General features: G+C 40.6%; 1 protein-coding gene across 1 annotated transcript in view; it reads right to left on the bottom strand.

Annotated features, from left to right (window-relative positions):
• Window positions 1-16,758, bottom strand: part of mdfic (MyoD family inhibitor domain containing) — a 118,544-nt gene that overhangs the window by 28,540 nt on the left and 73,246 nt on the right. The gene's annotated exons all lie outside the window — the stretch shown is intronic.

Raw genomic sequence — 16,758 nt, 5'->3', positions numbered from 1 at the left:
TTGCTGCACTTAATTGTTCAATATGAAGCCAAAGCATCTGAGGTAATTCAAATGTCTTTCTCCGATGAATATGTGCAATTGTCCTCTTTCTCTATTCTAATTTAATGCCATCTGGGGAAGGTGATTGGCTCTGTGTTGCCATTGCTGCCAACTGGGGTCAGCCTAACCATCAAGCGCTGTAATTGAGTAGTTAGTGGCAATTTTCTCCCCTAATTTCCATCTGCGAAATCCGGGCCTGGCATGGCAAATAGCACATTACACAGACGCGATTGTGGCAAAGTGTAATAACATCGTTTCCACAGTTTGAAAACTTCCGCTGAACAAATGAGAATCCGTGCCGTACATGTCGTTTTGAAAACTCCCTCCTTCCTCCTGCACTCCTCCTTGATCTCACAGACATAAACACATGAGGAACACACAGCAGCCTTAGACACCACATGCAGAATAAAGAATGTGGTGACGTCCCATTAACATATAGATAATTAGCTGCTCCAACCGCGGCCCTGCCTTCAACACCCTAATCCCCCTGACAAAGCCTTTGAGTAGCTCTATCAGCAAACACCATGTTGACGCAGCTCTTAGGAGGCCATCTTGTTTGGCTTATTCACCATGACATGCTTCTATCAGGGCAAGATGAAGGAGGTGATGATTTACGAGGGTGTAATCCATAACCAATGCCATTTCGTGTGTATTTTCGGAGAGAAAAAGCCGGGGTGGAGTTGTAAACTAATGGACCTGCAGGTCTGAACACTTTTGGCTGAGAGATTTATGGTGATCGTAAAGCTGCGTCAGGGACAAAGAAGAGTGGAAATATGAGTCGCACAACTGATGGCTAGGTTATCACTGGGACATTTATACAATGCCATGCACACAGACACATACAAGTGCACACAAAGGCAGTTATATTAGCATTTTATCATTTGGACATGCATGCTTTATTCAAATTCTTACTTCAGAAAAGGAATGAAATTAGGAAATTGTTATTTGGAGCAATACATTTAAACACTGTGGACTTGAGACATGATTTTTCTCAGAAACATAAATTCAATTTTATAACTCTAGGAGGAAAAGCTCCCCGCTTTCCCCTCATCTCTTCACTTCGCTCTCCTTTTTAAACATTTTGTAATTACTTTGACGCACGACATCAAAAGACAAGTAATATTAGTTGTAATTTAATCTATTCACATAAGTCATTTTCATAAACTCCTGCCTCTCCCTGCTTAATGTGCATTTCATTCATTATTGATCATGCCCTGATGATGTGGTAATGACAACGGCATTGTTTCCCCCCCACCACCATTTATTTTTTATTTTTCCTTAAACGTAGACCTTGTGATTCAGGGTTTTCATTACAGGCAGCACACCAGGCCTCTGGATTATCAAGGGCAAACAAAAGATAATTAACATGAAGAGGGATGCAGACCCAGTGTACCACCAGCACTACCATCACCAACACCCATCCTTCCACAAAATGGCCCTGAGTTTCTGTGCACGCGTTATAGCTCCCCCTCAGTCAAACAGTATCATTACTGAGGGCTATTTTTTATTCCTTTCAGTCTATCTCTTCATCTCCTGCCTTCTTACTGCTTTTTTTTTCCTTCTGAAGGGAGATCAAGACTGGACAGGATCCCCCTTCAGGTCAGAATTGTTTGAAACTGAGAACTAGGACTGACACCGAAAACACAATCACAGTGATTTCATTGCACAGTGTAATGTGTTCGTGGGTCAGTGACAACTGTAAAGAGGCTTCATTACATTTACATCTTCAGCATTAAGATGGCGCTGTTCCAGGGTGGCTGATCACTTTCAGTGTCTGGATCACTATCTGAACCCACCAAGAGATAGGAAGCAAAACATGCAAAAGAATGAGCAAAAGGGCATTTTAGCTTTTCTAGTACTCTTCCCTTTAAGTAGTGATGTGACTCACATGTGTGCCTAGACTTACTGGTGTTAATATGGGGGAGAAGAGCGTAAAAAACGATTTGCATGTTTGCATTAACCCTCCCTCATCAGTGACATCATCACAGGGTACTATACAGAATGATTATTTAATCAATGTCCATCAGCCAGCTCTGTGAGATACATTTTTAACCTTATCTTAGCTGAGAGTCACTGTCGCCGTCCTGCCGATCCGCTTAAATGTCCATCGGTTTCATACCCAACCATCTTCCTGCGTACTCACCCCGCTCACTCTGTCCTGTCACATAACCAAAGACCCACAGTAGTTTGTGACTGACTACTTCGAGTGAAAGCTACGGATTTTTATTAAGGAGTAGGGACAGCATTCATTTTTTAAAACCTCCTCAATAAAATATCATACGGTCGCTCCACATTCCTCAGAATTATAATGACATGAATATTTAAATTTAAATGCATTCCGAGCACGCCAGTTTTTTCTTCTTCACTACAGCATCAGATCTCATTTTCTACTTAAGCTCCTCCATCATGTTTATGCATATCCACATGCATGATACATATCTCTTCTTTTTTTTTTTTAAAGCTCCTTAATGCAGGCCTGATAATTTTGCTTGATTTTAATGGGGAATGACTCCTCATTGGCAAGCTTTTCTCTTTAAGACAAAAATAAAAAAATATGATCAAATGCCCCTTTCATGTGGAACAGAGGCTGTTTTTGAAACTTCCCTCTCCCTCTTTCTCTCCGTTGCCTCGGCTGCGAGTAAATAGATCAAAAAAGGAGGCACAACTTTATATTCTAGTTTTGAAGCATTCTGTAATTGGACACATTTAATTGATATCCCTCAAGCCCATAATTATAATGCACAAAGAACGAGAAGGAAACACATTACTCTATCACAGCCATGCTATTTCACTCTTTTTAATGAATGAATACTTGATGAAAATATGTCAGTAATGGCGGACAGGTAAAGTTTCTGCCATGTTTTAGCTACAGAATGTCATTGATAATTTTGGCGTGTATCATTATGTGGGATAACAGAGCCCTGATGAGGCTGGAGTGGACCCTTGTGAGTTTGGCTCTTGGGGAGATTGTGCTCTGATCTCTCCTCCATCCTGACGAGGAGCTATCGCTTCCTTTTCCAATGGAGAGGGAATGGAGCACAGATACGACTCTGCCATCCACAGCACTTCTTTTCTGACAAAAGATGACTCTTTTGGAGTCTTGAAGATGGTTAATTGAAGGAGACATTAAAGACTCGCTACTGTCAATGTGCATGTCTGATTTCCTAGACTGCACGATGTGCAAACGTGAAATGAATGCAAATACATGTGACTTTGCGAGTAATATTAATCAATTGTGACAATCTAATAAACCACAAATGTGTGGCTGTTTAACAAACACTGCATTTAATCTTAATATTAGGACTCTACAGTATAGCAGGATGCTTCCTTTCGAGTTTGTATATAATTTGTCCCTCTGCCTGGCAACCTGTTGAGCAAAAGAGTCCCTGCCACAAAAGATCATTTTTTCTTCCACCTGTCAGTGTGATGCTCTTTTAATGGAGTGCCCGGGCTGCAGCACTTGAGCGAGGTTAATATGACAGAAGCCCCACCTAAAGGATTCAACCAGAGCTGTCACATGTACAGTATGCAACAGCCAAATGGCTAAAGGTGCCTACATGCCTCAATGGTGACTCATCTCTTTCTTTCTCTATTGCTTCCCAAAACTGACGCGACATGTGACCAAGGTTGAATTCCGAGGATCCATAAAAACACCACTTTGCTCTTTAGGTGCCAGTGCGTCGTGAATATGAGATGGAAATTCTGATTTGGAGAGACAAGATGAGGAAATAGACAGAATTTTTTCTCTAGGTTTCAGCACTGCCACTATCGGGAGCCGAGCGGGATGACAAGAGGCTAAAGAGGGCTGAGCAAGACCAAAGAGACGAGATCAATTTCAATCCTCTTGATCCCCTGACCCCGCAACCCAGAGTCTCTCAGGGAGTCCTCGCAGAGTGCGTCAAGGCTGGGTGACTTTGAAGTTGGGCCTGGGAGGCTGGAACTGTATATCTGCTAAGGACTGAAAAGTACTGCTGTGTTTGTGTGTCAGTGTGTGTGTGTGTGTGTGTGTGTGTGTGTGTGTGTGTGTGTGTGTGTGCACCCCTGTGGTGTGTGTTTGTCCCTGTGGAGAGGAATGGGAGTGTTTGAGGTAAATGACAGTAACATGGTCACATCCACGGATGAAATGGGAGACAGAGGCAGATGGGGGTACTTGGCATTTCCTGCGCCAGCTTGTTTGTTGCTGCCTAACGAGCTCTCGGACTCCATTAATGAGAGGACTGAATCCATTATCATCATCATTTCAAAAGGAGTCCCTGGCTCTAACCAGCTCCCCACATTAGCAGGACTTACCCTTGTTGCACCATTTGATCAACAAAGGCAGCAGGGGTGGTGATGCACACACATCCGCACACAAACAAACCCTTACTTAGTAATACCGCACACCCTTTGCACTGCCATGATGAGAGCCCAGGCACACAGGATCATAAAAGAAATAAAAGGGATACATACAGCAAACCTTCACAAAGTCGAACAACAGCAGCCTTCATTTGCTCTAATTTCACTGAGGAAAAGAGCAGAGGAAAGGAGGGGCCAGGCATCAGATGCAAACACGTACAGGCAAAGACAGAAAGTGCAAATATCTCAGCTTTAATTTAGACGCTGACAAAAAGCACAAAGTCAACACGTAGGGTAAACTGTATGTCATTATCCATAATGCCAGTTTAACATTGCAAAACTGTTAACTGTAAAATACTTAGCATTGTTTTTTTTTAAAACCAAAGCAGGTAAATTTGGTTGACTTTGCCCAACTATGTTTTTAGGCTGCAGAGTAACACAAGACAGTTGCAAATCAGTGACATATCCCTCAGCTGTTGGGCAGCATTGATGTGACATGACGGGACTGAATATGTAGATTTTTGTAACTATTAATCCATGTATTTTATAATGTGAAGAGTTAACCCTGTATATCAACTCTAACCCTAGCCTTTAAAGATTATCCTGGAGCATTTGTAGGTGAAAGAGAGGTAGAAAAAACTGAAAACTCTGTGCCCGCCATCTAATACTACGCCATCCCTTCATACTGTGCATCATCATGAGCAGCTATGGTCCAACTAAACACACAGAAGATGTTGAATGTTTCCAGTTTTCTGACAATTTCCTTTAAATCCTTTTCCTTTAATTCAAACCCAACTGCCTGTTTTTCTAAGTGCTAATTTGTCACGAGAAAAAATAAATAGATAAAACGTATACTTAGAAGAGTAAAGCAGAGCTTTGAAGTAGAGCTATGATATGAGTGAAGGTAACATCCTAAATCAAGAACAGCAACAGAAGAAGGGAGAGACAGAAAAAAAAAAACTAAGGTGACAGTAAATTGGGCGCCCTGAAGGAGCACTAAAAAAAGATAAGGTTGTGATTCATAAATAAACACAGAGTTTGTAGTGATATAATGACATGCCAGCAGAGAGGGACAGATTCCATTTCCATTGCCTTCACCACCTTTTCAAGTAACATCAAAGGACCAATTAAGGTCCCAGTGAAGCTGGACGTCAAGGCTGCAGTGGAGGTCCTGTCAGTGTTAGCCTGCCCTCAGTGTTGCTGTCTCTGTTTCAACCTCACTGCTGACACTGGTGACAAGGACCCCTAACTGAACCCGCCTGCCTGCCTGTCCTGGATATCCAATATATGCATTTCTCTTCCTATCTTGGTAGTTTCTTTTATTCTTTCTCGACTCACTCCTTTGCTCCACCCGCACTTGTCTGGAGTTTTTGTTCATTGCCTTTTTATCATCTAAATCTGCAGCATTTCCCTGTTAAATGTTTTGAATTCAACCGTCGAACAGCGCCACTTCTCAGCGGTACAGCCCAAGAGCTGGCAAACAGCTTCCTCAGCACTGAACATTGCCGTAAAAGCAGAACAAACACACAGAGTTTGATAACTTCTTCATTGCGCTGTTCGCCCTCCCATGTCCTCCTCATGTAACTTTGGAATTACTGAAATGTTAACGTGCCTTTGCCGCCTTTGATATTTAAGACAAAAGGGTACAGATGTGAAGGCTGCAAGCACGCAGACACAGGGCCAACTGAAAATGGGAAAGGAGCTTTAATCTCACTCTTTGTCATGCTCCAAAGAGTTCCTCCTCCCTGTGTATTTTTCTGAATCTCTTTGGTTCATCCTTCGCCTACCTCTCTGCCCTTTTCCACTTGCAATTCCCACATTTATAATGGCAGAGCGCAGCGCAGCACCAAAGGCTGGGCAACAATTAATGAGTGGATGTTTTCGATCCACTGCTCACATTGTGGCTCCCGCAATTGATTTCATCTCTGAAACAAAACCATAATAAGAGGAGTTACATTTCTGTGACAGAAGAGGAGGCAAAAAAAAAAGAAAAAAAGACATTAATAATTTGAACTGCTGGATTTTTTATTTTTTTTTAAAGTGGAAGGGAAATCATGGGCCTTCTTTGTGTGACATTCAAAATGATTTATGTTTTAAGAGGCACATGCAAACACACCAGACCACACTAATCTACAAGCTTAATGGCTGTACGCCATCCCATCTTACATGATTGTATCATCATCAGCTGCCTGGCATATATCAACCCTGAGGACAACAATGATACGACGGCACAATGGCAGCTATGCTAGCCTCTTTCCTTCTCTTACTATCTCTCCCAGTGAATACCCCCCCTCCCCATCATCACCACCTCTCATCTCTCGCCCTCCCTTTGGTATCTTTCTAGTGCAGTGGCCTCCGTTTACCACCGTAACCCAAATTAGCTGGGCAGGCGTTATCCTCTCTCATCGGTCGATGCCGTTAGGAAAAGGCGAAAAGAAAAAAAAAAACGTGGCAGAATTTCCTCTCTGCCTCTGTGACAGCGCTATCTGACAGCATTTTACATCTCCCCTGCTCTCCTCTCACTACACTCCACTGTCAGACAAAGAAATTAATACCCCCAGTGACTGTGTTTTAATTAAGCAATTTCATGCAAATTACACATTTTAGATTGTCAAATAATATACTGCGCAAAATTGTAGGCAGGCTGATCTGATATGCATGGAGTGTTATTCTTCCAGGCACTGTGCATACATGGAAAATGAACAAAAATGCTAATTTCTAATCTATTATGCAAACAGTGGAGATACTTACATAGATTTGCACGCCTTTCCTCGGATAAATACAGCTCTTGAATTCTATGTATAGAAAGACTGGATTTCTTAAGCAGTCTGCGCCATTGTTATTTATCTTATTTTGTCTTCAATTCAATCATATCTACTCTTGCTTTTCGAGCAATGTGTAATAATACTCTTTATTCCTACATGCTGCAGGCTGCATGATGGGATAACATAAATAAACAGATATAGAACTGAGCTGCGATTTTATCACTAAACACAGTTTCAAAATCTCATTGACAGTGAATAATTGGGAAAATACTGTCTAACAATCACAGAACAACTTAACACACAAGCATACACACAAAAAATCTCATTTGAATATTCTCTTTCCTCATACAGTCTAATGAAACACAGAGCCCTAACTAATATTAGTAATCCACACTACTCTCCGTCTTCTCCCATTAGCACATTTGATCTTATTTGAAATTCATTATAATCCACAAGCCTTTTAGTGCACTGGAATCAGTAATGATGACAAAATGAATATAACATTATACTTTATTACAGCCGACTTGATTTAATCTGGGGTTGCCGCCATATGAGAGTCCTCAGAAATACTCCTCTTGAAAACCACGGGTGTCAAAAGTCAGCATGTGCAGGTACCGAGTCAAAAAGCAATCCTTATTAACTGAAAGCCAGAGGAGGGGTCTTGCTGTTTCTTTGTGATTCAAATCCATTTAATCAAAGGTTTGTTTCTATATGCTGCCACTTAATAGTGTATATTACTGCATACAATGAAACCCCAATGAATTGCAATCCATCCAGGACTCCTTTCCATTCTCTTCTAAAGAGGGAAAAAAGCAGGATAAGAGCAGAAGAAGGCGAGACTAATGGTAGGGTTTGAACAAGTTGTTGACGTGCTTCTTGCATATTCAGAACGCTGCCTTTTAATGGTCGCAGATTTGTACAATAAGGGAGTTTTTTCTTTTTTTTTAACCCTGTGGTATAATATTATCTGGATGAACAATAGGGAAACATGTTCACCAAGTCTAAAAACATTGTGCAGCAATTATGGCCACTCTGAATATTCCTGCTCAACATGACGCTGCTCATGGGTCCCTCAACTGTGCATCCCTGCTGTGAGGTTCTTTTCACATTATACTTCTCATCTCACTGAAGTCAACTTAGATCCAGCCCACCGGAAGACGGCAAATTCAACTGTTTCTTCAACTCTTGCAGCCTTCATCTAAGAAGCACTATTAAAACTTAAAGCCTGATTATTGATGAAGGTATGGTGGTAAGGAAAGAGCAGCGGTTCTTTCAGAGGTCCTGAGGTGTACGACACAAAAGCAACAGCGAAACACAACAATTCAAGAAAGAAGACAAAAGACAATATAATTTAAAGAACAATTAAACAGTAGGGTTTTTTTTTCAGATATTACAACTACATATAACTCAACAATAATACCCTGCAAAAGGCAAAAAGAAAATATCAGAAAACACAAAACAAAAAGAGCAACAAAAGTAAAACAGAACATTTCAGAAAAAGTGAAATCTTGTTTTCTGACATGTAAGGTTTTCTGTTTTGTTCTGTTTACTTTTTACCATTGCTTTGATTTAATTGAGCTTTCTTTTTTTTATAGAAATGTGTTTTTGGCCCTCCTGGCCACCATACTAGATTATCAAAGCACATGACAGAATAATATTATATTCTATAATATTTGTCAGTTTAGTCTTATGTTCACGACAAAGATCTTTTAATCTTTTACTCAAAGCTTGTGTTTCTAACCAGCCACACTGTGGCGCTACCTTCCTATTACCACTGAACTAAACAGAACTCAAAGCCCCATCAACCCTTTGTGACTCCTGGGTGAACCCACAGAGTCACTCAAATGCCCAGAAAGGCAGCAGAGGCCAGGAGGAGGTTGTATTCTGCCATCAGATCCCGCGGATATAAACAGAGACTGTGGTGTCAGGCAGCTAGTGATCAGGGTGGGGAGTCAGGGAACCGTCAGCCGCACACTCCAAGCCTCTTCACTGGGTATTAGACGGTGATTAGAAGTTTCATCGTGCCATCTGATTACCACATGGCCACAGGCTTTATTGATCCCAGGTGGACAGAGGATAAATGTTTACAGTAAATCGCTCGGGTGAAAGGCAGAGGGAAAGAGAAGTAAACACAGCAGTCATGTGGTTAAGCTCAGGCCAGGGACAAAGTGAGATTAGAGCTGAAATTCAACTCAGAGTGGTAGTGACAACCACTTGGCGAAGAAATGGAAATGATGCAATAAGATAAACAAAGGGTAATGGAGTGCTGGTAGGCATTAAAAGGCTTCTCTACAATGTTATTTCTTTGTAGGGTAATTCGATTCGCCATGCAAGACTTCCAATTAAATGCTAAAAGAAAGAAAAAAAGTTTTCAAGATGGCTTTAGAAGGTGAGCAATGAAGTGCGCTCACTGAGTACAAAAATGACGAAGTTATTAGTCATACAGATTACAGGACAAAATATCACAGCGATGCTTTGCTGTTGTCCTGCAAATGTAAGTCGAAAGTGAAAAATGAACTCCCTTAAATCATCTCTGGTTTGGGGACAATTTCTGGCAAAGCATTATTCAAAAGTGTCGAGAGGGCAGGAAACTGGAAATCATTGCACCGTTTCCTACTGCTCCCCTTCTTCCTTATCGTTCTTGCGGTAGTGATAAGTATGGAGTGAGAGACGGCCAACAACAGGCCCTGGTGTTTTTCTTGCTCATTAAGTCTGCCTGGAGGTAAGCCAATTGATCTGCAATTCATTCTCACAAGCGTTAAATCGATGCAGAGAGACATGAAAAGCCTTGGGTTTTTATGACTTCAGTCAAAGATTCCTGAAACGCTTTGTAACAGCAGATAATGGTAATCTGCCTTGTTTGTGACTCTGTACTGAGAAATCAATATGGTAAAAAGGGGAAAAAAAGCCTCGGAGGAAGTTGATTTGAATGAAAACAATAGTGTTTCTTTTCTCTTTTCTCTTTTTTCTGAGTCTGTGTTGTCTATACAGATGTGAGATCATTATAAATGCCTGTGCTGTGCTTTCAATGCCTTTATGAGGCACAGTAGCACCACTCTAAAACTGATATCAATCCACTCCAAGATAACCGATAGTGCTCACAAACCCTATCCACTTAAATTGACCACATTAAACTAACACAGTAATTAAAGCAATTTCTTCTGAGAGCTCCACCACCAATGCAAACACACAAACACCAATGCTTCATCGCTCCGAGTACAGTATGTGACACCTGAGCGATCCATTACAGCTCCTTCCATATTGATTGACAAAGTAGTAACATAAAGTAATTATAATTGATTCCAGATGAGGCTCAGGCTGCCAAACACAAGTCCTCGTCCTCCTCCTCCTTTCTTTTCTCTTACTGCTTGGAATCTGAATAGGGAGCTCGGGTAATTAGGTCACGCTGTTAAATTTTTAATGATCTCTGAAATCATATTCATGCTCACAGTGTGTCAGGTACACGTACAGCCAGCCTGGAGTGATACATCACCATTCTATGACATGAACAGAAGGCCTTAGCCATTTAATTGTGTGACCTTTTCGACCGAGCACCAAGTGAAGCCATCGGGAGGGAGAGGTATTTAGCGGGAAAATGAGTGATTGGGTATTGGTGGGATGTACAGTGCACAAGCTCGTCATAATAAACCAGATTCGTTTAGCACGGCTGTGTGTGTGCACATGCAAAAGGTGTTTGCAGAGGAGGAGTCAGTGTTAAAGCAGTTTGATCAGGGTTTTCGTGCTCCGATTCTACGACGGTGGGGGATCAGTCGTGGTCAAGGTTGGAGCTAAAGGCCGTAAGGGTCAGGCAGTGAGACAACAGATGGGATCATTTGTAATGACAGGTGACTGCCACGTTTCTGATGGAACATGGTGCAGGAAAGAGGGAAAAAAAATCCATTGGAAGTCATCAGGAAGTCTTCAGAAAGCTATAAGAGGAATACATCGGAGGTTTATACAATATCACTATGGTAACAACAAAACACTGAATTTAAAGTAAGCAGCTGTCAGTACAATCCTTTTAACGTTATTTCTTTTATGTTGAGATTAGTAGTTTTCTAAGAAAATCCAGGATGGAAAATGTTGATGGTGATCTGCAAAGAGAAACACAGATCCATGTTGACATGAACTATTTTGATTGCATTTGCATTTAAGGAAAAGATGTGATTAAAATGTCTTGGCTACATCTAAATGGAGCTTCAACGACTGAAAAAGATGCATATCTGCTTCATAAGATGGTAGGAGGAAAGTTTGGGGAAAATCAGAAGACGTGGAAACATGGCATTGTTTTCCTTCAGTCACTGTTTACTTCCAGTTTAACACTGTTTGGTCAGGATCAGCTAACACAATTTCCTGGTTTGGTTGAGAAAAATATCGTGTCCGGGTTTAAACTACACCGCTGCATCATGTTAATTTATCATTTTGGATAGTGTGAAATGCAGTTTCACCATTCTGCACCAGTGTTAACTGACTGTGCCTTTTGCATTGATATGTGACACCAAAGGTCCTCAAAGTAGCAGAATATGATGATATCTGCATGAGAATGGACACAAAGGAGCACAGAAGCTTCAATGTCTTCATTATATTGTTGAAACAAAACCTAATTGATAGGCTGCTTAATCTCTGCTGCTTAATGTTATAGCATGTGCTCATATTGCACAGATATAGTTTGATGACTGTGCTTTTCCTGCGATTACGTCACCATGAAATGGATTGTTTCAGCAGCTCGCAACTAAAGCAGTCCATTGGCAGGGAGAACAGCAATCGCTTCCCCTCTCAAAGTGCCGTTACTACTGCAGGTGATACCATTTTCCATGGTGCTTGAGCTGCAGCGGGGGGTGACTTTTACTAGAAATTTAAGTTGGAAAGGTCTGTATGTCGACATCGATCCTGCTTAGATAATATGCATCAGTGGATCAAAACACCCCACGTGGACCACTACAAGGCAGGAGGAACAATATGAGAATTAAAAAAAAAGAACATCCCAGAGTTGAAAGGGAGTACCTTTGTTCACCTCACACATGTAAAATCCTTCATTAGAGAATGATCGTCTCATCCTTCACCATCGTCTGACAGTAAGGTGGATTTGATTCTCTATAATTACACTTCCCGTGGAAATGATTTCATCTCGAGTCTCCAAACTGACAACTCTATTTGGACACAAGTAATCCGCTTTCTTGGCTGCAGCTGATACCTGAGCATAATCTGCCCAGTCAAGCAGCAAGGAATGGCAGCATGCTCTCCCGCTGCCGTGGCACCAAACACAAACGATGAAGCTTACATTCTGGTAATTTAGCCCATCCAGCATTTGTGGGTTTTGAAGCATGGGCTCTTCCCCCCCCCCTTCTTCTTCATCATAGCAGGGGCTTGGATGGAAGGAAATGGAGATGTAAATGGGGATAGTTCATCGGCCTGTCTGGTATGATGTAAACCACATCCATAGATCAGATTAAGCCGTACGGTATACGTCAGGATTAAGGTGGAATGTACTGATAAGGTAACAGGGGATAAACATCACCACACAACTGAGATAAATGCTATCTCACATTATTCTACACCACTCTTCCTTTTCTCAGAAAATCCTGTATATGTCTGTGTTTTTTTTCCCTAATGACAAAACAGACAAAGCTTGTTTGTTTCTCAGTTTTTACTTCCAGCAGCTTTGACTTAAACCACAGCGCACTAAGAGCAGCATCTCTATATTTTAACATCTATAAATAATTTGATACAAATCTGAACAAATCCTCACGTATACACAGGTGTTATTGCTGAAAGAAACTGAGACAATAAATTGTGGATAGAGTAAGTAACAGATTGGTGTTTTGCATCCATTTGTGGGAATAAAGGACAGGCAGTGCCAAGATTACATCCCCATCTAATAGCACGTTTTTCAAATGAAAATACACAGACAATGCATCAGTGAAAAGTGAACTGAGGCAATTGCAGGAGTTGAGGGAAAGGGTGTTGGGGCAGGGAAGATAAATAACAGAGGATAAAATGACTTCAATAAATAGAGCCGGAGTGTGAACACCATTAGGCGCGATGCAGCCAACATGACAAGGCAATGATGCTGTGTAAATACTCTGTTTATTCATTGAAATATCACACAGCTGGCTGAAATAATCATAACCGCTGCTGTAGCAGAAGATTAAGGGGCTAAATAACACGCCACAATATAAAAACTATTTTGTGTATCTCATTTACAGAAGGAAAATATCATTTGACACAGACTATTGTGGCTGTGCTTGGCAGCGTAACTGATTTCATTTTCAGCCGCGGCTTCCCTCAGATCAGAAGGGACTAATGCAATCAGCTTTTCACAGCCTGTTTATGTATTTATGTATTTATCTATTTATATCACCAAAGGGAGTTGTGGTAAATGCGTGGCTGTCGTGTTTGCAGAATCTACATTTGCTAATAAGGCTAAGCCTCCTATTGCATGCCTCGATCCACAGAGCTAAGGTCTTTCACGTTTTTCCCGTTGAAAATATGGAGTAAAAAGGAAATCAATGTACTAATAAGAGAGGGTGTTACAGTGCCGATTTCTAACTTTTTTTTCAGCTATTGTGGTTAAAGACCGTAGAGAGTTTGACATTCAAAAACTAAGATATTGCACAAGGTGAAAGGTTAAAGACAATCTTTCTGATATGAGATCGTTTTTTAATTTGACCACTGTCAACACATATCTCAAAGGAGTTCCCCAAACTCGAAGCCAAGACAAACAAAATAATAAATAAAAAATTCTTTCCACAGAAAGCTGTGAATCTGCAGTCGTGCATTGTAACTTTATGATTTGATCTCTCAGGGCATATGAGGTCAGCGCTAAAAACATGTTTATGCAGAAAGTTCCGGTATCTTTGACTTTACCTCTCTTCCCTCTCCTCGCTCTGCCTCCCCTTCTCGTTTCTTTTAATTATTTAGTTTTTCAGAGGAAAAAAAGAGAGAAATAAGTAGTCAAGCTTTTGGACATTCCTGATGCTGTGCTGCACTTTCCCTCTGAATATCATGCATATTTAAAGTTAATAAACCATATTCCTTACCTTTTATCCTGTGCTTTTTTAATGCATAAAATGAGAGAGCAGTGTATGTGTGTGCACACATTTCTGTGTGTCAAATCAGTTAGTGACCCTCCCCAATGAGACAAATCATATCTATGATCAGCATCACTGCAAACTGCAGCCTATTCTTCAGCGATTTCATGACCTAGAGCCTAAACTCTCGGGTTGTATCGAGTAATCTGGAACGCCACTCTGTTGGTGCTATCGTTTATCTGTCACACACAACCAGGAAAAAGTGTCAAGAGTCCATTGAGAAGTGAAAATGATGTTCTGAGTCCACTGGAAAATCATGAATAAATCAAGCTGCATCATAAGGCAGCACAACGTTGAAGGCATTGTAATGACTATCCATCAATTTAAAGTAGTAAAGCTGAAACAATTCACAGAATACTCAACAGACATGAAAGAAAATAAATAAGCTGAGGGGCAGTTGTGAATGAATGAGGAATCAGTTTCTCCACTTTTACTTTTGTGCCGTTTAATCAAAATTTATTTCTTTATGTCTTTATTTATTTTTTTATGAGTTTGGGACAGTTTAAACATGTGCACATCTCTTTGTATACCTTACAGAGCATAGAAAGTAAACAAAACTTGATGTAAACAATAAAATAAAGTTTTTATAGCTGGAAGATGTGAAAAATGACTTATAGATTCATTGAAAATGTAAATGACTTCACTGAAAACATGTTTAGTGATCATGTTCACGATTATCATGTACCGACATCCCGTGACTTAGACATCAACAAGCTGTTGTCAGAGCTCTTGTAAAATAATCTTTGTGATATTAGCTGTAAAAAAGTATTGATTTCCATTGTTCAAAGCTCTCTCTGTTACTTGGCTTTACGTCATTTCTATTGATTCATTTTCCTATAGGTTCAACAAGCATTCTTTTAATTACCTCATCTTATTGCACCCTCTTCTTCTGCATTTCTGGCTAACGTACTAGCACCAACTTCTGCTTATCTCAGTGAGACTATACTTAATAATCACACAACAGTAATGGACGGAAAAGGCTGTAAGTTTCCGTTTTATTTAGCAGGTATCCTGAAAAATGTTTGCATTAGGATCACTAGTGAGCTATACATTTTCAAATGCTGTTTGTATTCTCCACTCATTCACCTATCAATCAGTCACTCACCTACATGATAAAGAGGACTCACAAGGTTATACAGGTAGACAACTTGAGATGTACAGCCCTTTCACGTGAAAAGCTATTTTTTAATATTTTAGAACAAGCCAACTGTCGGTAAACAAATTTTCTAGACCCATTTTTTTCAAGTCCCGTGCAAATATTTCATGTTTAGACTGAAGAAATTAGGTCTCAAATTTGTTTTCGGCACATTTTCTATTAATAATTGGGATTAAAGCAGCAAAAGACACTAGCCATGTCACTATTGAGATATATGAAGACTATTACTTTAAGAAAATCAGAATAACGAGCCATGGACATTATTTGCCATAATTAGTCACAGCTAGCGCAGGTTAGCATGCTCTGCTAGCTCCATAGTGGACTGTTGTAGTTGATAGCTTCTTTATACAACTTTTGATGTACTTCTGGCAAGTTTGAAGTGCACCAAAGAGTGAATTAAAAATTAAATTCTGTATATCTAAAATCAAAGAAAAATCGGCATTATAGCCGAACATCAATATCCGTCTCAAAAAAATGTGCACTGCTTCTGCTACTGTGAACATGTAAGTGAATGAGCAGGTACAAGTGCATGTCTGAGGGGTTTGTTCAAATCAAGGTGTGTGCTTAGCAGGGGGGGTGTCTCTGCTGTGAACAAAAGGCTGCTGGATAGAGGATTTGGAGGGAAGTCTTGACTGGGGAGCCTCATAAATCACTGGCCTAGCTGCTGGATTCTGACAAGCCCATATAGCTTTATCTGCTGCTGCTGCTGTTCTCTCTCATGCCCGCCTGCCTGTTCCGTCTCCTGTTTATGCATATCCAGTGGATATCCCACCTCTTCTCACCCCTCTTTGGATAGCCCTCCCACTCTCTCTCGCTTCCCTCCTCTTTTCTCATTTTCTATCTCTTCTGTTGTCCACCTGCTGTATCTTTCCTCTCCTTCCCCTCTTCCTCACTCCCTGCGACTCCCCTCCAGTAGGCCTGGTCTTCTCAAGGCCTGGCCAAGCCCAGAGCCTCCCAAAGACCATCTTTTCCTTCCTCTGCCTGCTTAATTGATTCTGCTGGGGCAAAAAAAAAAAGAAGCAATATATATACCTCATAACTTATTTATGCTGCCCTTTGATATGTGTGATATTTAAGAAGGGTTAATATGAATAGGGTTAATCCTTGAGGGGAGAGATTTGTGAAATTTTCATGAAGTACTGACCAATAAGATGAGATGAAATTAAATAAAATTACATTTGCAGTTCATGCCACTCTATGTGAGTTGTTGCAGTATTCACATCCCAAAAAAACGAATTTATTTTTGCTATAAAATCCTAAAGGCAACTTTCCAAAGACCACCTGGGAGAGCTTGTATATTTTCCTCATGTTTCTTATGAGGGAGTACAGAAAGTTACACTAAAGCAGTGATGATGAGGTTATAAACAAATGG

The sequence above is a fragment of the Odontesthes bonariensis genome, chromosome 8 (assembly GCF_027942865.1).
Source record: "Odontesthes bonariensis isolate fOdoBon6 chromosome 8, fOdoBon6.hap1, whole genome shotgun sequence".
NCBI lineage: Eukaryota > Metazoa > Chordata > Actinopteri > Atheriniformes > Atherinopsidae > Odontesthes > Odontesthes bonariensis.
This window is presented reverse-complemented; position numbering and strand designations above follow the sequence as displayed.